Below are 24,106 nucleotides of genomic sequence, written 5' to 3' on the forward strand. Positions count from 1 at the left end.
CGTACCAGCAAGGTGTATCTAATAAAGAATATTGAGTGTATATAAAGCTGAAGGTGTATCTGGGTCTGTGAAAGGAAAGAGAAATTTGACTCCCACTGAAATCAGTGGCTTTTAGTTTTTATAATCTTAGCTAGCTGTAATGCTAATGTTAGCCTAACATAGAGCTTTGAGTTTTGTCAACTCCAAAATTGTATAAAACTGCATATAAAGGCTTAAAAAATAGATAGAATTTGACATGCAGCAAAGAAAAGATAAACAAGATGTTGATACACAGAGAGAAGAAAATTAAGGAAATGAAAGCATGCAATTTCTTTACCACTTATTTATCTTTAATGAGTCAGGAGTAAATCAAGGTTTCTGAGCACTCGTCAGAATGAATGTGGCCCGCTGTAGTAGCTGTAGTGACTCGTAGAGCCAAATTGACCTCATTGTGTTCTTTCGCTAAATGTTACTAGATTAAAGGAGGAAACTGTTTGAGGAGATATGCATCAAATATTTATCTGAGGAGAGAAGATGAGAGCAGTGAAACTCTAGGTCAAAGGTTTCTGCGAAAAACATAAGAAAAGGAGCAAATATGGGTTCATATTGAGGTCACATGAACTCATATTGATTCAGAGATGGACAGGTGGGCCCTTCATGTCTCTATGCAGCCAGACTTCACTACCTTTCCCTTAAAATCGGACATGACACGTTAAACAGCCGTAACTGGAAAACTAAGTCACGCAAGAAAAGACAAATGGAGAATTTATCCCAGGTGCAGCTAGCCGTGTGTCTCTGCACTGGAAAGAAAAGAAATGAATAAGTGAGCAATAAAGACAGACACTTTGTTATCTGTCTTTTTAATTGAAACAAAAAAAAGACAAAAGGCTTTTCTGTCACCACACATGGTTTAACACATATGTGCTGATCATCTGGCAGGACTCATCTGGATGAACTCCAGCTCGCTCGCTGTGGGCTGCAGCGCTCTGCTGTATCTGCGTAGGCCTGGTTTCCTCTTTCTCATTAAAGAGAAAACAACAGGATTGTAGTCCGCCGAGGGAATTTCCTCGGACTGCAAACATCTTCTGTTTAACCTAGTCTGTGAGCAAGATGGATTTGGCTTTCTGAGAAAATCAAACCCTTTCATAGGTATTGAGGGCATTTCATTCTCTCAGCAATGCCTACTTAGCCTCTCCGTCTTATTGTTGTAGAGATTTTGCTGGTGGGAATACGAGTCTATTATCATTCTATTCTTCTCTGCCTCCACGCAAGCTTTAGATTCCACTGTCACTCTGTCAAATATGTTTGACTGATTGTCACTTTTTTCCCACTGCTTTCTGGAAACTGGGTGGGAGAAAACATCATTGTATTTCAAATACTTAATCATTTAACTGTGATTTGTCTCTTCTCTTGATATTAAAATTGTTCATGAAAGTTTTAAAGCACAAAGGAGGCCTGTCAATTCAGCACATAATGCACCATAACATTAAATCTTAGACCGAACGGGAAGAAAAACAACAAGAGGATCCACTTTAGAGGTTTAACAAACTCAGAAATGTGCCTCAACAATTTTCTGACACGAAAATAATTGACAAGATTACCACTGGGAGGTAGGATTTGCCTATCTGCCTGAGGCAAAGCTTTCACTGTGGCCTTACATATTGAATAAGTACTCCATATCCCCCCTTCAGGATGTCAAAGGAGTGTTTTTAGTCTGTGCAACTGATTTGAACTCATTGAGTAATTGCTGTTAAGGGAATCACACTGATGGATTTTTAAACTACTAGACGCTGAGCAGTATTGAAGGGAACTCAATTTGAGTCAGCTCACATTTATGTCAGATGTCTTTCAGAATAACCTCGAAGTCTTCAAAATCCATTCAGCGAAAGGGAAGTGCACTGCAGTACTGCTATTTAGTTTATATCCTGCAAAAAATAAATGTAAAGAAACTGTACAAAGGCGTCTTCGTGAAATGTGCGAATCTAAGCGATCATCAGAGCTGGTAATTGTAAAAAGGCTTGGAAAGGTCATTAGTTTGGAAAGTAGAATTACAGCCTTGTGGCTGAATACATCTGCCAACCAGCGATGTTGCAGTTTTAAGTTTCCATTTTGCCCAATAATTGCAGGGCTGCTGTGGACGGATGATGTCATTTTCTGTTCAGATTGCAACATTTCGGATTTGCAATGTAGGAATTGGTATAAAATAAACCTAGCTGTGAGAATAAAAACAGTAATGTTTCTTAGATGTGTTCTCATGCTTGGCAAAGAGAGAAAGAGAAAATCCTTATGCAAAGAAGTGAAAAAAGGAAATTGTAATCATATATACAAACACCAGTATTTCATGTTGAGGTGAAGGATGATATATGATCTGGGGTTAATAAATCTGATTTGCAGGTTTATGCATATTACTTTTGAATTAGTTCATTTTTGATGTGCTGCAGCTTGGCATTACTTCTACTGATGGCATGGAGATACTTTCTCAATAATAACCAAATAATAACATGATTCACTTACAGCCTCAGCACCCTGTGATGCGTTCATGGTGCAGACATAAAGTTGCAGTCGCTGTACTTAAGTTAAGCTAGCAAGCTGCAGAAGATGAGTAAGCTTAGGCGAGTAATTGTAAGTCTTGGCAGGCTTTTTCTCTCTCTTCTTTTTGGCCACTCTCCCTCTTTCACTCTCTTGGGTGTAGAGTCAAGCTTACCTGTGCATTTTCATTCTGCATTTGCATTTGCAGTGCATTGCCATCTCAAGGCTGAGAATTTAAGGATGGGCTTTTATTCTCTACCAGATTGTTGCTTCCACCATTTCTGTTTTTTAGTTTCCTGCCTGGAGTTAAGTGTTGGTTCTCTGGAGAACTCACCTGTGTTACTATGACGTATCGGAAGATCGTGGCCAGCCATTTTTCTCTTTCGCTCGTCACTTACCTGCTACTCACCTGTCTGCCTGCTCTCCACTGAACTTCTGTCCTCTCTGGACCCCAACCTGTGTACTGGTTACCCCTCCTGTGCCTCAAGGAGTACTAACAAACCCTTCTTGAGTAATCCTAATGGAAATAGTTCCAGCCCAGTTGCTCACCTGCTGCTCATTAATTCCATTCATTCTGTAAATAAATCTTTAAAACCTTTTATTGGCTGTCTGAGTCTGCTCCTCGGGTCAGGATATTGCAAAGTCGTAACAGTAATATTGTTGAAGTTCCAGGTAATGAAACTTGTTTAAAAGCTTAACAAACTGTCTCTGGAGAGTTTGTCCCAAACGGTGTCTCTATATTAAATGTACAGTTGCCGCATTTTTGCTGGACTTCATAAAACAAATTATTACACGGTGTATTTCAAACCAATTCTTTTCCCCATGCTACACAAGATCTCAAGATTCCCCCCTTCTGTTAAATCCCACTTTAACCCCTGATCATAATCTCTCCAAGTGTTCCGGTATTATGAGGTTAAAGAATGGCCAGACGAATGCAGGATAAACACACAATATTAAAAAAATTCCCCAGCCACATGGAGGCTTAAGAACTAGACCGCTGTATTGGGATGTAATTTACCACATCAGTTCTTGAAAATAGAGACTTTGAAGCAACCTACCTTCTCTGACATCCTCTGAAACTGTGAACCCAAAACTTTGATCTTTACCAGCTAACAACTCTGCATCTGAAGTCCTGTGTCTTCATCTGTGTCTGATGGTGGGGAAACCTCAGTCCTCTCTCATGTGGCTGTCTGCCCTTCAGCCCCAGCCTGTCTGTTTTGAAACCCACCAGACGCAAGGTAGAGTGAGGCAACTGAGGTGAGCAGTGCAGCCTGCCTAAAAGCCCATGCTCGGGACCAGGCGTCTCATCAAAGCTCTGGGAACGCCGAGCTCCAAGCTAAGTTTACTTGGCTGCATTTGAGCTCAAATATTTGAGCAGTGCTCTGTGGCCTGTGTGCCACTGGCAGAGCAACACAGGATCCCGTGTCCAAAACAACATTTTTGGAGCAGTGTAGAAGGCTTGGAAGGTGGTTGTAGAAGCGCTCTGAATGTTCGGTATGTGCATCACGGATGTTTATGCACAGGCATCTTCAGTAGCCTTCCTTCCCTAATTCAAAGGTGATAAACTTTAATATTAAGGAAGATTTTGGACTGTATGCAGTCTACCAGAGTTACTGCACTTGAGTACATAATTGCAATTCTGTTAGGTTTTCATGATTTTAAAACACTTCGTTTTACAAAAGCAAAATCTTGTAGCGATACCAGGAGTACATTTCTTGGAGGAGTTGTCCACCATATTCGAAATGATACAACAACCAGTCATGACGGTAAAAGTGTACCGTGGTGCCGAGAGGTTGCTTGGTGAAACTAGTCATAGAGCAGGTGTTAAACCAACAGCCTCACTGTAAGGTTGTTGCTTTGGTTGTTAGCAAATTGCCATTATCATCCACGGTTTGCAAGGCAGAAACAGACTTGTCCATCAAGTTGTAGTGAAACTGTGAAAACTGTAACATAAGCTGGAAATGGAGGTTATTTGGCTTCAAAATAAAAGTTGTGCCAGCTTGTTTCAAAAGGTGCAACTTTGACTTTGAAGCCAAATGGTCTGTGGAGAGCTGGCAAGCGTTTGACAGCTCAGCATGTTGCATTCAAACTACCGGCAACTGCAAGAATCCTTTCCCTGTTGCTGGTGATGGTCGAAGACTGGAGCTTTATCCACATGTCACCATGCTTGTCACACATCCAAAATGATGAGCAATGTCACATGATTAACGGGCTCCCAGTGTTCTCTACTGCATGTTTATGTTTTTATAATAAAAAAACAACAGCTACAGTTGTGAGTAACCAGACTGTTTTTTTCTGTAGATTTGTAGTAAATATCCTCTAATGTAGAAATAGATAGAGTCAATCAAGTTTAGTGTAAATCATTGTTAGAGGAATGCCAGACAGTTGCAAAGACAAATGAGATATATATTATGCCATTCATTTCTTGACCTGAATCAAGGAATTTTCTCCAAAGCTAAAATTTTCGGAACTTTCCATACCAACAAATGCTTATATGATTTAAAAAAAAAAACATTAAGCAGGTTTAGAGGTAAAGCTTTTCAGTGTATCTGCTTGTGTAGTTTCTGTAACTAAAGGCAACTAAAACAACTCAAATGGTGGCCTGGTAAGGCCCTTTGACTCAAAAATCATCTTTTTTTTAATATATGTAAATCAGTAGATATACACACCAGTATATCTGTACAGATTAGGAACTTGTGCTTTTTAATAGTTGCTCTTTTATTTCTCAAAGCTCACACAATAATGCATAAAACATACATTCGCCACGGTCACCTAACTGAGCAGTCCTTGAGTGCTTTACATCCACTACCGAGCTAATAGGCCCTCAGGATGGTGTTTACGTTCACTTTCACTCAACTATTAAGATATCATGTTTCAGGATTGGCATTTATAACGCAGCAGGCCAGTGCCTCTGTACAGCAGACTTACAGGGACGAAACATTAGACTATTGTGTTCCTTCTCCTCCAAAACAGTAAAACAGCTCGTTTTATTTACAGTCAAACTGCTGAAGGGTGGATTTACTCTCTCGCCTGTTGTACCATAGAAACAGGTAAAAAAAAAAAAAAAAAAAAAAACTTCTCCAAGCATCGCCACAGCATTTTCACCCACTCACTTCCCACCCTTAACAACATCAAACACGCAAGAACGCTTTTATATGCAGATACTTTTGCTACGTTCTGCATTTTAATGCCATGTATATTCGCTTCCCTTAAAACTGAATGCAAATTCCAATCCATCTGATCGACAGCATATTTTATGAAACAATATAAATAAGCAGCAGACTTTACATATGCCATAAGCATCTTGAGCTTACTGTGCTATATGTCCTCTGTGCAGGTGTGACTATGTATGAGAGTACGTCTTGTTTTGCAACTCAGTGCTGCAGTGCCATCTAGTGGTTGTGAATGTAGCTGTTAAAATCGCTTCTGGAGACACAAACGAACACTGGCACACAAAAACCTTTCTGTCCTCTCCAGTTTTTACTAGTCACGCAGTTTGGTTTCTGTCCAGCAATCCATGAAGGGATACTTTGGGATCGTTTGGGCCCGAGCTGCCCTCTTATGGAAGGTTAGACAGGACACAGGCAAACTAAACACCACCACCTCTTGCTCCCTTGGAGTGAAATGAAAAACCGTTTCCTTCAATCCTACTGGGACATGAAATTAAATAGGTACGTGTGTGTGTATCTGAGTGTGTGCAAAAGTGGAAGGTTGCACTACTACTGCCCAGAAGATAACTCATTATTGTACTTAACAGTGACAATCTATTCCTCTGCCTCCACTGTGACCCTGACCCAGCAGAATCTCTTTAGATCCACAAACACTGCATTTAATAGTCTGTTAGCGTTGACCTTGGATCATGTGCTACACTTAAAAATGTGAAACCTTTTAAAAATATAGATTTTAAAGGTACGTGAGCCATAATGGAAGTGTAGCATTGTTGGGTCAGTTTAATCTCCAGAAAGCTTCACTGGCGATGAAGCATTTTGCACCTTAAAAGCCAAATATTTCATACTGTGGGTGGAAATATCTCACAGTTTATCATAATGCTTCCTCTCGTGATACAACTATTTATACAGTGGTGTCAGGTATCGGTGGTTTGATTAAAATATGCAGGCAAGTTTGCCTTGTGTGTTTGACTTACCAAAGGTGCTTTATGACTCTTTGTGCTGGTGTTCATCAAATAAGATGAGGGAAAACTGAGCCAAAGTTAGCCAGCTTCAGTAAAGAAGAAGAAACTCACAGGGGAAAGTAATGAACAATAAACGAGCACTGAATAATGGAAATGCTAATCAGAAAACTTTAAACTGAACTGACATGTTAGAACTGATTACACACACACACACAAAACACAACAGTATCGATGTAATAAATCTATATTTTCTGCTTTTACCCTTTTAAAAGATATCCCTGATCTCCTAGTTGAATCAAGAGAAAAAGTCAGACACTCTTTAAAAACATGAAGCATTTTTTTCCCTTTTTTTTTTAGAGAAGACAATCCATTTTGGACTGACATTCAAACCAGAAGCATATTTCCAGCTGGATGAGTAAATGTGCATATATATATTTGTACCTGTTTGCAGTTGTTAATTCTATTTTTCTGTATCGTTTAAATTCCCACTGGGTGGACAATAATGAAATTTCCCTTAATGGATGTATAAACATGACTACAGTCAACACAGTTTACTGAGTGTGGATGTAATCACCCTGCGATCGAACCCGAGAGTAAGTACAAGTCATTTTGTTCATTTCCAATATAATATGCTGAGCTGCAGAGCCAGAACAAACTGTAGTAATACTTATGGTATACCAGAAAGTAAGTAAGGATGTTTGGGAGGTAGTGGTAAATCCCTCAGTAATGCAGCTACTTCCTCAAACAAATAACATAAGCAGAAATTTCCTGGCCTGCAGACATGCTGATTATTACCATACACATGCAAGAATAGATAGTATTTTATATATGCTATAAGCCTTGTTTGTCATGCATTCGTTCACGTGAATAGAAATAATTTTTTTATTCGCCTCTAAGTCCCTGAACAATGCAGCAAAGTTCAAACAGCGGCTAACATATTGAGGCTGAGAATTTTTTATACATATATTCACATTGATTCTGCACACACACACACACACACACACGGACAAAAGGTTAAAACCCCTAATAGCCCCGTATTTACAACACACGCCTAGCAGCAGAGCCCCCGAGGCTGCTGAGTGATGAGCCCTCTTCTAGACAGCATGTCTGGGACTTAACTCCCTAAGCAGTGACATAGTTCACAGCTGTGTGTGTGCGTGTGTGTGAAGTCGTCATGAACCCACTTCATCTCACAAGCATGCAGAGTCCACTTCAGCCATTATGCTGCCATTCAAAATATTTTGTATTTTTGTAATATTTTACTGAACTTGCCCAGATGAAACAATTATTATGTTTTCAGTTTACTTATGTCAGTTTGACAGGGTTTGTGGAGGAGAGTCGAGCGTGTTTACTGAGATAGCAAACGAAACTGCATCGCTGTGCATAGAAAAAGTATTTTTAAAGCAACTTAAGCTTTTGTTTGGCATTACCTTTTCTGGCCAGCAGGTGGTGGCAATGCTTCACTGTGCTTCCCTGTTTCTTTTCCTCCATGAAACACTTGACCCACATTTGAAGCTTTGTGAATAAATCAGTTAAAGGAAAACTCAAACTAGAGATTTCAATTCTTATTACTATTCAGCATTTCTCTCGGCATTTGACCACATGTTCTTCTATGCTTACAAACTCCCTTTAATGTCACGTAGAACCTAAGCGTATACCGTAAAACAACAACGTTTCAGATACATAAAGGATTCCCAACAAATGACAGCTGCGATGACTGATGCGAAATATTCCCCTGCGCTACTCCATATCCTATCTGTAATCTCTTTCACAGCTCAGATAAATCAATAAATCAGAACCTTGTCTCCGTTGTTGCCTTTTACTGACTCTATTCCCACAGCAAGGATTTACAATACAGCCCTTCAATCCCTTTTCTTTTGGTAGATACAGAATTTCCAAATAGAGATAGAGACAGATGGAGAATAGGAGGCGGGGGAAAGATATGTTCTGCAGATGATTTATTGGTTTAAGTTCTTTTACGGGCTCATGTAGTGTAGGTGGGCCAGCTGCAGAATGACCATCGTAACCCAGTTCAGTTTTCTCTCTCTTTTCTCCATCTCCTTGTTATTAGCGGTACTTTTTTGTCTATCTGCGTAGATAATGCAGGCCTAATAAATACTTTCAACTCTCCTCTTTTTTCCCCCACTCCTGGACCAGTGGTTATCAGAGGTCTTTATGACCCAGCTGCCCCAAGGGCATGTCGGACCGAAGCTGCAAAACATACACTCCTTTGATCTCTGCCGCTGAGCACTCGGAGGCTGTTACCTCCAGATTAGATTCAGTCATTTACAGAACAGGCTGTGACTCAACGGGAAACCAGAAATGTGCCTGCAGAGTAACTGCAGAAATTGAGGCAACCTGTCTAATAACTTTTTTGTTTAATAATTAGTTTTGTTTTTACTCTAACTTGGGAGAGTCATGGTTTCTTTCTCTGACTGATTTCTATTTCATTCCACAATACTTATGTACATAAATTCACATCGTGCTCAAAGCAAGGCCAGATAAGATTGTTAAAGAGACTAATCGCATTATCTTCATCCAAAACATGAAGCTAGGTTTTACGATAGACAAAACTGAGCAAATTATGGATTTTGGTTTAAATGGCATCGAACAGAACTCCAGAAAGGCAAGATGCATGTTTCTGAAATGTCAGCTCATTTAACCCCATTAAAATCTAGCAAAAGAAAAAATCCCTGAGGGAAAACAGGGAAAAGAGATTCTCACCAGCAAAGTAAAGTTAAACCTGGACAACAAGAGCACGGCAATGTGTTCAAGCTAATGATCAAACATCCTCAATGGGTTTAACTCAAGGATGACAATTAGGCAGTTTGTCTCAGGTGGCCCTGTGTCTCTCCAGTAAACCGTGGTTTGCTGCACAGCACTATCAGTTGTCTGGTCATCATCCCAGACAATCTCATCTGACACACACACACACACACACCTCTGACCCAGATTCAGCTGCGTGCCTCCAAGCAATACATTTGAGGCCCTGGATACTGCAGGCTTAAGCTCACTCTGTTCTGACGTCTACATTGAGTGGCACTGATGCAAATGCACCCCCACCAACCAACTGCATCCAAAGTGACACAAACACACAGAAAAACATAGCACTGAAGAAAATAAAGGTGATGGTTTGGCCCTGCAACCATTACATCATTTGAAATAGAATTCGCCAATCAGTCATCTCTGTAGGGAGCGTTCCTAATCAGACTTTGCTTCATGGTTGTACAACATATAGCTTTGACCCAGTGTAACTGGCTTACTATGGTTCAGCTACTACCGCTATAAAGCACTGCTCTCCTCAAGTCACAGATCTTTCTTTCTGAAAAGTGTTTTAAATGAATGTTGTCCCCACTTGGCTGTGAAGAGGTGCTTTTATTATTTCTTTTGAAGTTAAGACTTTTGAACCCTTAGACATCTTTCATGTTCAAACTTGTAGTTTCGGACTCATGTTGCCTGACCACTCGAGGCTCCCAAGTCTCATTTTAGCTTGGAAATGTTTCCCACTGAGGATGTTCAAAGGGAAATATGCAAACTAATGAAGAGATTTCTAGTTAAGCAAGCCTGAGACTGGTTAAAAATTTGTGAAATACATTTTCTTACTTTGCTCTGAGTAAGATTTGAAAACCAAAATATAAGAAGCTCATAAAATATGTTTGTGTTAAATATAAAATATGATAAATGGAGAAATGAATTCAGGTAAGAACTGACGTACATTCAAGGAGAAGACAGTAATCACATTACTAGGACCGTGGTGAACGACAAGTGTAAAATATGACGTTGGAGATCTAAGCTTGGACCGTCAGCATTCTCCAAACAAGCTTGTCATCTATAGCAGCGGTCCCCAATCCCCGGGTACCGGTCCGTGAGTCGTTTGGTTCCGGGCCGCGAGAGTTGAGGCTCGGGTGCGAAATGTATGGTTTTCAGGGTTTTTATCGGTTTTTAGCGTTATTTTGTTATCATTTTTATCGTTAACTCGATTTTCCTGTGTCTTTTCACGTGTGTTATGAATAAATCTTCTTTTTTTCGGTACCGGTACTAGTTTTATTTTTGTTGTATTTATCCGCGACACCTTAAAGGCCGGTCGGTGAAAATATTGTCGGTCCGTGGCGCAAAAAAGGACCGCTGATCTATAGAACACACTTCCAAGTGAAATCCAGTTAAGTCTTTCACAGTAAAGGTCAAAGGTTGGTTAAAGAGCTGTAGTCATTTTAACTGATTATATTATAATTTTACAACTATCTGTACTTTTGGAAATAATTTAAAATTTTCTATCTCACTGTCCTTCTGTCTTTCTTACACAATATTTTAAACTCTATGTATTTATTATAGCTTTTTATTTATAGTGTATTATGCTTTTATTTAATTGACTGTTGCAAATTTTGTTTGTGCGTTGTGAATGTAAAAGCCCGACAAAGGTTTTATCAGCAGTAGCTGCAGGATATACTCTCTGTGTGTAGCGCATTGTGCTCCATATTGGAATTATGTTAACGTGTACTGCTACACTGTTACTACACCTGCACCTTGACACAAAATGAAAAATTGAAATTTTGTAAAAAAAAAAAAAAAAAAAAAAAGGGAAACAAATACAGTAAATATACATTCACTGTACTGCAATGCATTTCCCCCAGTTATATTTAACATTTGCATCTGACCTCCCAAATTTAGGCGGTGGTGATGGTCTTTTTGAGTGTTGTGTTTTATAGCTGCTATTTTTGTTTCAGCGATGACAGATGTGGAGTCAGTGATTAAACAAGCATGAAAACTCGGTTTCACCTCTCTCTCTCACTCGTGCACAAAAGCACAAATAAATTGTCGATGTTAATTCAACACAAGTGTTAAAACTCAGCAACGTGCCAGAGTGTGTTAGCTCAGAGCCTTTAGAGCTCATTTAGCATGGCTGCTAGTTCTGAACAGCTGCCTTAAATCCATCGTAGCTCTGCAATCAACGGTTGTTAGTGCAAAGAAGTCTGCTGTGTGCCGACCACCTCACACGTTACTGAAACTATCATCATCAGCTTGTTGCTGTTGAAATTATTCAGCCATATAAACCAAGGTATTTATCCGCAGCTTAACTTTGTCTCTGTGCAGTTTTCATGTTAACTACATTTAAAGTGTAGTAGGCAACACTGTGCTGCTGAGTAGAAGATTTTAGAGATTTGATCATGTAAAGTGGGTGCAGAACTCCTTTGAAGCCCATCATTCATCCCATTATCTGTATCAGCACTTTGTTAACTTCAAAGTGAAGTTTAGCGTTGTCAGTGGTGGAACTTCAATGCAGTGTGTGAGTTCTTCTATTTGTAACAATTTGTAAGTTATTTTATGAAACTCAAGATGTCCTAAAGGCAGATTTTAGTAATGACTGCCTGTATTGCCAGTGGAAAGACAGGAGTAGATGAATGTGAAGGAAACTAAAACTGTGGACACTGAAATCCTGTTCCTGTGTGGATTTTTTAAAAAAAATAATTCTATTATTTCACACAACCGCACATCCAAAGGGTGCCCAAGGCCAGGGGACTGATGCCTTAATGAAACTTTTTATAATAATTATAAAACCTTGATTATTAATTCATATGACTTTATTAAATTATCCAATTATGTATAATATATAATTTAAAAATGTTACAGGATGACTGGTATAACACAAATGTAATTGTTTTAATTTTATTTAAATTCCCTGTGACATTTTCTCCCCTGCTTCTAGGGCACACTTTTGGCCTTCTGAGCTAACCGTGATAACTATCTTTCTTAGTCCCTTTAATTAATAATGACTAAATTTACTCCCTATAAGGTCAAATGGTTCATGGTCATGAATGACAGTATAGGGTAACATATCAAGCAGAGTTTTTGCATTTCATATTTGTCTGGCTTTTTGATTTTGTGAAGCACAAATGAACCTGGAACATCTGATTCCAGTTGAACAGAGTGAAAATGCCATGCTAAAGCATTTGTTCCCTGTTGGGATCACTGTTACATAGAAGAGAGATTCTGAATTCATGAAGCAAATCATTTTTATACCTAAAATAACTACGGTTGGTTATTGCTAATAGAAAATGAAATTAACAGTAATATTATTAAATAAATAAAATGGACCACTGCAAGACAACAGTTGACATATGAATTTACTGGCCACTTTATTAGGTATGCCTGCTCAATTGTTTGTTAATGTAAATCAGCCTGTCACAAGGAAACAGTGTATTTAGCAATGGGGACCTCCCCAAGTTCAAACTTTAAGTGACTTTGAATGTAGCATGGTAGCTAGTATTGGGCCAAAAAAAGGAGAAAATATATCCAGTGAGCTCCAGTTGTCAGCAAAAAAGATGCCCTGTTGATACTAAAGATCAGAGGAGAATGGCCAGACTGCTTGGAGCTGCATGCAGCCATGGTATGCAAGAGAGCATCTCTGAATGCACAACACCTCAAGCCCTAAAGCAGAGAGAGCAGACTGCACCTTGTGTTTTTACACCACTATACATTTAATCATTAGTTATTTTTAATCTCTGGTCTCCACATTGTGTCTTTTGTTCTGTCTCCTTCCCTCCAGGAGCGGCTGCCCCTCCCTGAGCCTATCGGAGGTTTCTTCTTGTTAAAAGGGAGTGTTTCCTTCCCACTGTCACCAAGTGCTTGCTGATTATTGGGGTTTTCTCTATTACCGTAGGGCAGGAGTGTCCAACTCCAGTCCTCGAGAGCCACTGTCCTGCAGCTTTTAGATGCATCCTTGTTCCGACACACCTGAATCAAATGAATGGCGCGTTATCAGGCCTTTCCAAACTTGATGGCATGCTGATGAGGTAATCCAACCATTTCATTCAGCTGTGATGGAGTAGGGATGCACCTTACAATCTAAAGTGCCTTAATGCAACTGTTGTTTTGCTTTGGTGCTGTATAAATAAAATTCAACTGAACTGAAGAAGCGATTGAAGGAAAATTAACTAATTGGGTAATAGTTCCCATATATGGTTGGCAATTTTCCGAGCAGATACGCAGCAACACTCAAGAGTTTTGTGTAAGCAACTCTACAGAATGAAGCACTTTGAAAGTTTGATTTTATTTATCTTAAGTACCTTGCACTCTAACACTCTAAAATTAGTTCTTAAGCATTTTTCAGTACCAATATGTGCTCATTATTTAGAAGCTTTAATGAAAGTTCTGATGTGCAAGTGGAGGTAAAACTGTTTCAAATTGGCTGCCAAAAGATAGGATTATAAAGGTTTATGCCTTGATGAAAGCGCAAATTCCAAATGCAAAATAACCCAACGAATTGTAAAGTTGAATGCTATGTGTACTCGAGAGGCCCTTAAAGTGACCCGCTCCACCAGCTTTGAATTACGGAAAAATTACTTTTGCCTCTATCATTGCAAGTCATCTGATTTCCAACAAATCCAACCCAAATGAAAATGTAATTTGCAACTCTCCTCAGCACTTACAGTGTGACTCACAATGACAATATTTTAAAACATGATGCCAGAATTTAAAAACAGCCTTCAAAGGGGGAATGACAAATCACCTAGAAGATCCAAGATAGCACGCTTTTTCCTCTTTTACCTCCAAATGTCCCGCAGAAGTCTGGAACTCATTTCTGTCAGTTTTTCAGATAAGGTCGTGAGTCGAAGCTTTCATAACACTCTGCAGAGCGCAGGTCTGAGCCGGTCGCACAAAGAGCCCATTCAGCTGCCACGGCAGAAGTATCCTTTCAACGCAGATGCCACCCCTCCAAGTCCCATACAGGACACACGAAAGAGCCTGTGGCTGTAACAAGCGTGGAAACCTTTTGGCAGCTCGCAGACATACACAAGTCAGGTATGTGTGGTCGAGAGAAAAAGGGAGCAAAACACAACACTGAGATGAAATGAAGCAACTCTCTGGACCAAACCACTAAATTGAGATCAGATTTATTAAGGGCCACTCAAGGGAACGTGTCGGTTTGCAGATTAATCACATTTACTCATGGTTACATGTGCAGACACACACCACACATGCTGGCAGAGTCAAGGGACCGGTCTGCAGTTACAGGATAAATCTCCTGAACCTCTCTTCATCGATCGCGCCGACCCCGACGTAGCCCGTGGCGCACGTTCAGCGATTCTTGTCACATTAGAGATGTCAAGCAGACAGTTGTGTGCATCCTAATGCCAAATGAAATACATCATTACGTAGGTGGAGTGTGCCACAGTGCAGCGGGCTCATATCAAGGTTTGCGCCGCAAATTGAGCATAATCTCGAGCAGCTGTGAAAGTGATTGCATAATTGCAGATAAACTAAGACATCTCACACTCTGGTTCTCCCAAAGCAGCGCGCTCTGAGGGGCAGTTTGCTAACACAGCGCGACTTCCTAGATAGATTAGGACAAATTGGCCATTGAAGTGAATTGTTTAGGAAATAAAATGCAAGCCTCTATAATGAAACGTGATGGCCAGTGTTGTGTTATATATTTACTTTACTTTGACTGTAACCACTGAGAAATGAGTTCTTACATCCCAAAGGTGCAATTCAAACCGATGAGGATGTTGCAGAGGTGGTCCGCTGGTGTCGGTTTTGCACGAGGCATAAAACCAGGACTGCATCAATATTTGAGAATCATTTAATCTGCACCAGTGGGATCAGAGCGCACAGGCGTCAGGCATCCGGTTGGTCTCGAACTGTCGGAATGGATACCATGTGGTGCCTCTACCCAAATCAGCTGCGCGGTACGGCTGTCAGTGGTCGGTAAAAATAGAGGGTGTAAGAGAGGAAAAAGGTGTTCGTGCTGCTGATATCCTGAGACCTTTCAGCAGATATGAAACACAATTAATTGAGCACTTCGTCCCTACACTTAGAAGGAAGTCAAAGTGTGTGCACATTATCTCCAAACACGTCAACAACACCAGGCACTAGGGAGTGGAATAAACCAAAGCCCCTCCAGATACTTTGAATTATTTTATCATATCGAACACGCACGCAAGCACCAGCGCCTGACACACATGCACACGATTGAGAACCTTCAAATATGCATGCCTCTAAAAAAGCTGAACTATGTTAAAAGATCTGAAGGGTAGATTTTGTTGTAAAGTTGATGCAATTCAAATCACAACTAAAGAGGAGAACTGTTTCTCTGAAGTTATCTGATTTGTGTTTCCCCTTTACTTCTGATGTTGCTTAGCTTAGGCTGTATTCATTAAATAGCCCCCATAGCATATTGGCTAATGCTAAACTCCACCTGTGAGCTTATTGTACTCTTGATGTCTTATTTTCTTTTTCTACCTGTTTTAAACAGGGAAGGTGTTGGTGTTAGGACTAAGAAGGCATCAGGATTGAGTGGTTGATGTAAAAGGAACACTTTGAAAGTGTTATGTAAGAAAATGGCTTTAACCTCCTAAGATCCGAACTCTTCCACAGCATGCATTTTTAATTTTTCCTTGATATTTAGGCTGATTGGGGCCCAGTGAATGTAAAAACAAAGAATTACCAGATTTTTTTTTTTACCCATTTTTTGTTTCTAAGAAAAATGAGAGCCACAAATGAGGATATTCGTTTAAAATTTCGATAGAGCAGTAGCAGTATAATGTCCTCGTAAGTGGATATCAGGCCCTTGTAGAGCAAAATTGAGTATTTGGGTCTAAATAACCAAAAATGTGATGTCCACATATGTGGACGTCAGGTCCTAGGAGGTTAAAATGGGTGTTTCCATGAATACTCAAAGCATGTATTTACATACAAAGTGCACCGTGATATGTGACTATGAAATGCGACATTTTTATTTCATTGAGTCCACTTTGTAAAATGGTGAATTATATAGTTACAAGGAGCTTCGCTTTAGCTGGCTACACCATTAAAGTGCTGCATACATGTTTATGTGCGGCATTTTCGAGTCATGGAATATTTTATTTTTAACAGTTTAGTGTTGCTTTTGCCAGAGCAAAGGATATGAATCCTTGTAACTAGGATATATCAGAACACATCTGAAACTGTTAGTCACGCTGAAAGGTCCATATCTGGGACATTTATTATGTTTTTGAGATAGCTTTCTGTATAATCACAAAGTTCACCCACAGCGCCACTGAGACTGCCTATTATCAACAGACTAAAGACCAAATAGCTTGGCAGCGAGTGCTAGCATTGGCGTATGGTTCTTAGTTTCCAAGCAGAAGTTGGATTTTATTCATTAAACAGCTTTAAGGTGACAAAAAGGCTGCGGTGATGACACAAGAGGGTGCTAGTAAGCATACACAGCATCAAGGAGCAAGCAAAGGCAGAGAAACACACAGAAACCAATTTAAACCCACTTCTTTTAATAGCAGTCAAAAGCTAGTTTACATTTTTATTATTATTTTCTATGCATTAAAGAATTTGCATTCAGCTGTTTGAATATAAAAATGAAGGAAACACTTGAGCAATCATAGCCTTACCCAGCCGTCAATGGGTTGTTGATTTTGTTGTTGATTTACAGCTGGTACATCTCCTCAACAAATTACATAATGTAGATCAGTAAAGACCGTGTGATGTGCTCCGTAGTGGTATAATCACACACAATGCTGCAGTCACAATTGTTGTGTCACAATCAACTTGCAATTATTTCACTTTCAAAACTGTTGCTTTGAAGACAGGGACGTCTGTGACAACTTGCAGTCAGTTGGTGTCTTCAAAGTGACTTGAATTATTGAGGTGTGTCAATAAAATGGCAATAAAATAGAATCAGTCTGCAATCTGCACTCAGTTTGCAGTTTAATTGTGTCAGCTTGTAATGTATGTGCTACATGTAATGTGTTTGTAATAAAGCAGCAACTAAATACATAGATTTGTAATGAAAATTACAAATCTATGTAAACACCGAAATTCAAAATAAACTACGTATTTTCAGACTCAAGCCGGAACCTCATAGATCTGAAACATGAATTCAGAAGTCTGTTCAGAAATTGTGATGTAGCTGCTGCCGTATCATGATTTAACTGCTAAACATACAACCTTGCTTTTATATAGAAATATAAACAGAATACAACCAGTTGAGTTATCTCGGCTATTGCAAAGAGATTTGTTGCAGTCGAGTTGCACTCATTAGCATTAGACTGACTACAACTGATTGCAGCATGTTGACAATCTGTCTGAGAGTGGAATCACGTTACGTGCTTTGCTGTGGTACTGGGTCGGAGAGTGATTGCAGTTAGTGGGCAGCAGTCGTTTGGAGACAGGTTGCCAGGAGGTTGAGATCAGGCAATCAGTGGTCACTGCAACTACTTGTAATTGGTGAAAAAAAAAAAGTCTGTGCAGTCACCAGGCAATAACCAATTTTTCCCAGTCGCAATGAAGTTGCTGTTCCACTTATATAGTTGTGTGACTGAGCCATAAGCAATCAATAAATTAGAAAAATGGTGCATAGTGGAAGCTTCAAATAGTTATGTCATTCAGACTTGAAATGCCTGCAACTATGTGAAAAAGAACAAAGTTTACAAACAGGCTTTTGTACCTAAAAATAAATTATTTGCATTTTTATAATGACCAGCAGGGACCAGCAGGGACCAGCAAGTCTGGCGGTTAAAAATAAGTCAGTTTGTTTAGAAGTCTACAGGAAAACAGCCCTTGACGCCTTTTATTTATTACCTCTAAACACTTTCCTGGTTAGTTTATGGTCTCAGTGACTAGTTTTAAAGTCTTTAATGTAAAACAGCATGATGTTGATTTTGTACTCATTATTATATGGAAGGACTATTAAGCAGGGTGGGGTTTAGGGCGAGCTGAACTCAGAATAAATGCACTTCCTGTCAGCACTGTCTAGAGTAAAGCTGTAAATGGCTGCAACTCCTCATGCGGATTTTATTAATGTGAATGCTGGGGCTGTTAAATTGTAATGACAAACATGCTTAGTCTTAAAAGCATTATTGTTCTCTCATTGTAGAGCAGATTTCCCAACACTTCCTACAGTGGGACTCAAATTAAAACCTTTTACAACATACCAGCTGAATGGGTAGCATTGTCTGACTACCACGAATATTGAAGTAAAACAATTCATACCAAAATAAAAACAAATAATGGAACCTTGCCCATTGTGTTCAGTAAACTATTTTTATCATAATCTCATGCCATATTACTTTCTGGCCACAGTCAAATTATCTAATTTCCATACATTAATAACTTGCGGGCTTGCAATTGCATTTTCCTCACCAATGTCAACAGGCTGCCTCTGTAATTTTCTTAAGCTTGTCTTAAATACAATCTAGGTTTACCACAGAGTTGGCTGCGGGAGTCCACTTTTAAATACTAAAACCCAGTGGCCAATCTCTTTGTATATTTTTTAACCCCGTTACCCAGAAAACTTAGCTGTGAACTTAATTCCAATTAATTGCTTGTTGGAGCCAGATGTGCCAGTTTGTGGCTCATTCGTCACAAAACAGAAAGTATAAAACTATCAAAACGGAAACTATTTAAGCTCCTTTCACTATCCAAATTTGTGAATGACTCCTACGGTGATGACCCAAGATTTAACTGTCCTCGACTTGATGAATAACTGTTACCTTGCAATTATTAATCAGCGGCTTTTAACTATTTTGTCCTGAAATCCAAACCATTGGGTTTAAGTGGAGCGAGGATAAAGATCTACTCCTACTTCTTAATGAGTCAGCATTAGGCTTTGTCTTTGGCAGGAACCTTGTCAGTTTAACATCTGGAAGCAGCTTGATGCCAGCTTCTTCGGGGCCATTTGAGGTCTGTTTTAACTACATGCATTACTGAGAATTTGTGACATTTTCCTAGTAGAGGTGTTATTTGGGTTGAAATGATATTATTTGGCTGTTGCATTAGATTGGAATTTAAATTTGCATAGGAACTCTGCACTGGAGTGAACTGAACTTCCCATCTTATTTTTAACACGCATTTCCTGTATTGAATGGTGTTACATTCGGAAATCTTGCATGATGCACCAGCACAATCTCTTTCTCTTGTCACCAGTTCCCTGCTGCAGTGCCATGTGTGCTTATTTATTTATGTTTGTGTGGTAAGTCGGAGATGGGTGGGTTGATATAAAAATGCAACCCGAACATTAACATATTCCCCTTTTCTGCTCTGTCCTGCCAATGTCTTGCCCATGGGAAGAGGTAATGAGTCACAATTGGTGTCCAAGATTTTTCTCGTTTTAGTCTTTATGTCGCTGCCATTTTTGTGGGCTTAAAAAAGTTAATGGAAAGTCTTGTTTGCAAAGGTTGCTATAAGTGTAACAGATTCCTTGCTAGCTTGTTTTTAGGATGACGCTTGTCACCAGCAGTAGTTATAATAACAGGAATCCCCAAAATTAACTTGAGGCGGGGATGTTTTCCTGTTAAACATCCTGTCACATGTGAGATTCGCTTTCAATACACCTTTATCATACCTGCAAAAGAAACAATGTTTTTACATGGAACAATTCAAGCACGGTTTATGATTAATTAAGCATCAGTTGGAGGTCTAGGAGGAAAACATTGTGGGCTCTCATTCCTTTTTTCATAGTGTGTATTCAAGGCACAATTAAAGAAGCCCATTTCGTAATCCCAAGGACTTGAACCGAATGAATAAAATGCTTTATTCAAACATAACAGGGAGTAATGACGATAGCCATGTAAATATAACCGTAAATTATTTTAGATACAAAGACTAAAGATTTTCAGTAGAATCAAATAGGGCTGAAAGTTGGACTCTATGAGAAGTCACAGGGAAAGGTGAGCAGTCAGTATTGGTTATGACTGCTGTTATAAAATATAACAACCTCAGAATAAAGATGAGGAACACTTCATTTGCACACAAACCCTCTGAGGAGAATTTCCTTGGAAGTCAAGTTTTACACAATGTCCTTAGCTTTTCACCCCTTTCTGTGAAATAAATGTTTAGCCTTTAGTCATTGTAGACGGGTTTTTTTTTTTTAACTTGCACAATAATAACTGAAGGAAGCCAATTTCCCACAAAATAACTTGACTGAAAAGCTGCATTCTGTGCTTGAGAAGCCAAAAATGGAGAGAACTAGGATTTGTTAGGATTTTGTCTTTTTGTTTTCCACCAATTTATGGTTTTGCTCCTTTTAAATCACACTGATGACCACATAATTTATCAGAGGTCAAGACCTCTATTGTAACCATATCTTCTCTCTTTTTCTTTGAGCTGTTCAACATCCATCAAAAGGGCACAGTGACAAGACAGTGATTCATTCTTTACAATCCTTTCTTAAAACTGTGTCATTTCATTTTGAAATCTCCAGATGTAAATTTTATTCCTGGAATCAAAAACATATTCCATATCAAAGGTAGGAACCACGACAGATTTATGATCTTAAGATAAGTCCCTGTGACGCATTTGCCAAGTGGCTGGTCATCACCTTCTCAAGTTGGCCAGCCCTGCTAAGGCATGCATAGACGTCTGTAGTTACGTCACTAGTAACTCTGGGATTTATACCTATCTCCTTCCTCCTCTTCTCTTGGAGATCCAGCATGGAATGGTCTTTGTCGAACCTGAAAAATGGCACTGACAGGCCAAATCTGACTATTTAATAGCCCTTAAAGAGGCCAATCTCCAAACATGAAGAGCTTTTTTGGCAAGCAGAACACAGCATATGAAGGTATTTAGTACAAAATGTCTTCCTCACCGTGGCAGGAGAATTAATAGGACTAGCATGTTATGTGTAGCAACCACTTGATGTAGTGTTGAAAGGCTGGCTCGTTTCCAGTGTCCCGTGTAGTGTTGTGTGATAGGCGAGATACGGATGACATAAAATGTTCCACCCCACACATTTGTAGTTGATTATCTGCTTGGTGGGTCCTGATTGATGCATATGTATTCTGTGTTGTCAGATATAGAAATCATAAAATCTGGCATCATTAAGAAGACGTATGGCGAATGCTGTATGCCCAAATGTGATTACAATTTAAGTGTGAAAGGTCAGGAATTGAAAATGCACTCTTTTGTTGAAAAAGTCCAACAATCCAAAAGCTTTTCACAAGCCTTTGTTAGCGGCAGGCAAACTAACTTTTACTTTTGCCTCAAGTAAATACAACTCTGCTTCTAAATGTAGACTTCAAATGGGTTAAGACGAAAGCTGGCTAGAAAAGACCTTTAGAGATGTTTTATCTATTTGAGTTTTGGAGGGAAACACACAAAAAAGAAATAAATTACAATGATCGATTGGTGCTCACTTTTTCCAAAAATGTTACTTTATACTAGACGACGGCAGTGAAAGAAAACACTATTCCCATCCACACCCAAGACCTGGGTGTGGTTCATTGGTTTTCAATAAAACATCATCAAAACAACATTTTGATGGTCACGTCTTCAATTCCTCGTGAGCTCAACTGTGATCTTTCTACAGACAACAATATGCTTCGCATCAATCTGTCATTGCTGAGCATATGCATTTCACAGAAATGATCAAAAGTCAGAGCTGGGACAGACCATGCCATCACAAATCCATCGAATAAAAATAAGCTAAAATAGCACTTAAACATTTTTGGTAATACACTTTACCTGTTTACTTACCAAGAGTTTCTTGCATCCAGTCATGAAATAGCTCAACATATAAGCCTCCAAGTGAGGCCAGTCAAGATGTCTGATTGTTAAAGAAAGAATTTACCCCAAAATAACATTCCTGTACTTTGCCTTTGGGCTGTGGGGCTGTTTATCCACCCAGATTATTCTGGTTTGGTGATATCTGGTACTTCATGACTATAATGGAACTAAACGGTTCTTGACTAGTATTGCCCAAAGCACAAAAAAAAATCACCTGAGCATTTTAAAGTAGGGAGCATTTTCTCTTTTAGTAAACTACACCCACCAGCTGGATCGCTCTACAGGACAAAGTGTTTGAGTCAAGAGGCTCACAGCAGTGTAACAGAATGTAAACATTTACAATATCTCCCCTCAAGTGAGCCGTAATGTTAGCTTTATTCTTGCTTTACATGATTGATGGATATAGTTAGTAGAAAAAAATGGACCACTCACACCAATTTTTGAACACTGGAACAAACCTAAACTGACTGTTTAACCATCTTCCTTGTGTATTTGTGCTAAGCTTACTGTCTAAGCCAGTGTTTCCCAACCACTGTGGCCATAGGTGTGTCGTGAGAAATTATCAGGTGTGCTGTGGAAAATTATCTGGTTCCACTGTAACAGGCAGAACAATTACATTCTCGTCCACTAGATGGCAGTACAACTACCTGCTCTAATTAAATGAGTTGCCAACTGCCAGTAAAACAGAAGAAGACAAAGAAGAAATTACATAATAGTCTTGCTGTGAGATGACTCCAATTCTGCTATATCTAGTATGCTGGGAACAATTATTAATATGATTTTTGTGACATATTTGTTTGGTGGTGTGCCGTTTTTCACATTTGAAAGATCAGCGAATACTAACAGCGATCTAAGCTAAGCTGTCTGGCCCCCACTGCATTTGGTCAGTGTACATATGTGAGCATGGGCCCAGTCACACAGGCAAGAGACCAGTTGGCAACTGCATTGCAACCACCGACCACCAGGGAAATATGAGTAATCGCTGACCTTTGGGGAATGGTTGCTTTAGGCTGCTTGCTGTTGTTGTGAAATCAATTGCTAATCCCCTAGTGTTGCAAGCCTCAAGACTGCTTGGTAATAGTCTGCCAACCACTGGTCACTGCAACAGGTTGGCAAGTGGTTGCAGGAGTTTGGTGGCTGATGCTACAAGAAATTAGGTGCATATACAGAAACCGCAAGAATGTCTGCCTTTAGAGTAAAAGTTGGTCTTTTTAAAAGTGTTGATTTCAGTGGTAACGCAAAACTTTTACTTGAATGTGAATGTACTCAGTTTCAGTACAATTTTCACAGTTTTGCTACCACTTTGTGGTTAGTTAATGAGTGCTTGCAGGAGAGTTGGCGTCCTCCGTGCAAACTACAGCTGACCGCAGCAATCCCCTAGTGACCCAAAGAAATCACATGGAGGTTTTTGGGAAACTCTCTTTGCAGCAGATTTCACCCAGACACCCACCAACTTTCCAGCAACAGAGGCTATGCACTATGGGATAACTGCATTTACACAGCATTCTGTGTAAACGTATCACTGAATTATACAGTCATAATGCAGTAAAATAATTAAGTCCCATCTTATTTAAGAATATAAAAAATAGTTCAGTACTAGTGCTAAAATGCAGAGGATCTGGCTCAGTCAGCTGTCTGTACAACTGAACTTGTACTGCACGGCGGTGGGTGGCTCTCACTGGGACATGGTAGGCATGGCAGGCAATGTGCCGGAGCTGCCTAGCCATCTGTGAGAAGTGGAAAGTGCTGTGTACCTCCAAGCCCCAGCTCTGTCAACTGTTAAAACACTAGAAGCAACAAACAGAACCACAAGGATCGGTAAGTTGGTCAAACTAGTGTGTCACGGAGGTCAAGTACCATGTGGTAGAGCTTTTGCTTCCCATTTGCTGAATTAGTTTCCATTTATTTTCACTTGGTAATAGCGGCTTTAGTGCGTGACAAGTTCATAGACAAATACTCAAATAACCACTA

The sequence above is a fragment of the Neolamprologus multifasciatus genome, chromosome 22 (genome assembly GCF_963576455.1).
Source record: "Neolamprologus multifasciatus chromosome 22, fNeoMul1.2, whole genome shotgun sequence".
NCBI classification, from domain to species: domain Eukaryota; kingdom Metazoa; phylum Chordata; class Actinopteri; order Cichliformes; family Cichlidae; genus Neolamprologus; species Neolamprologus multifasciatus.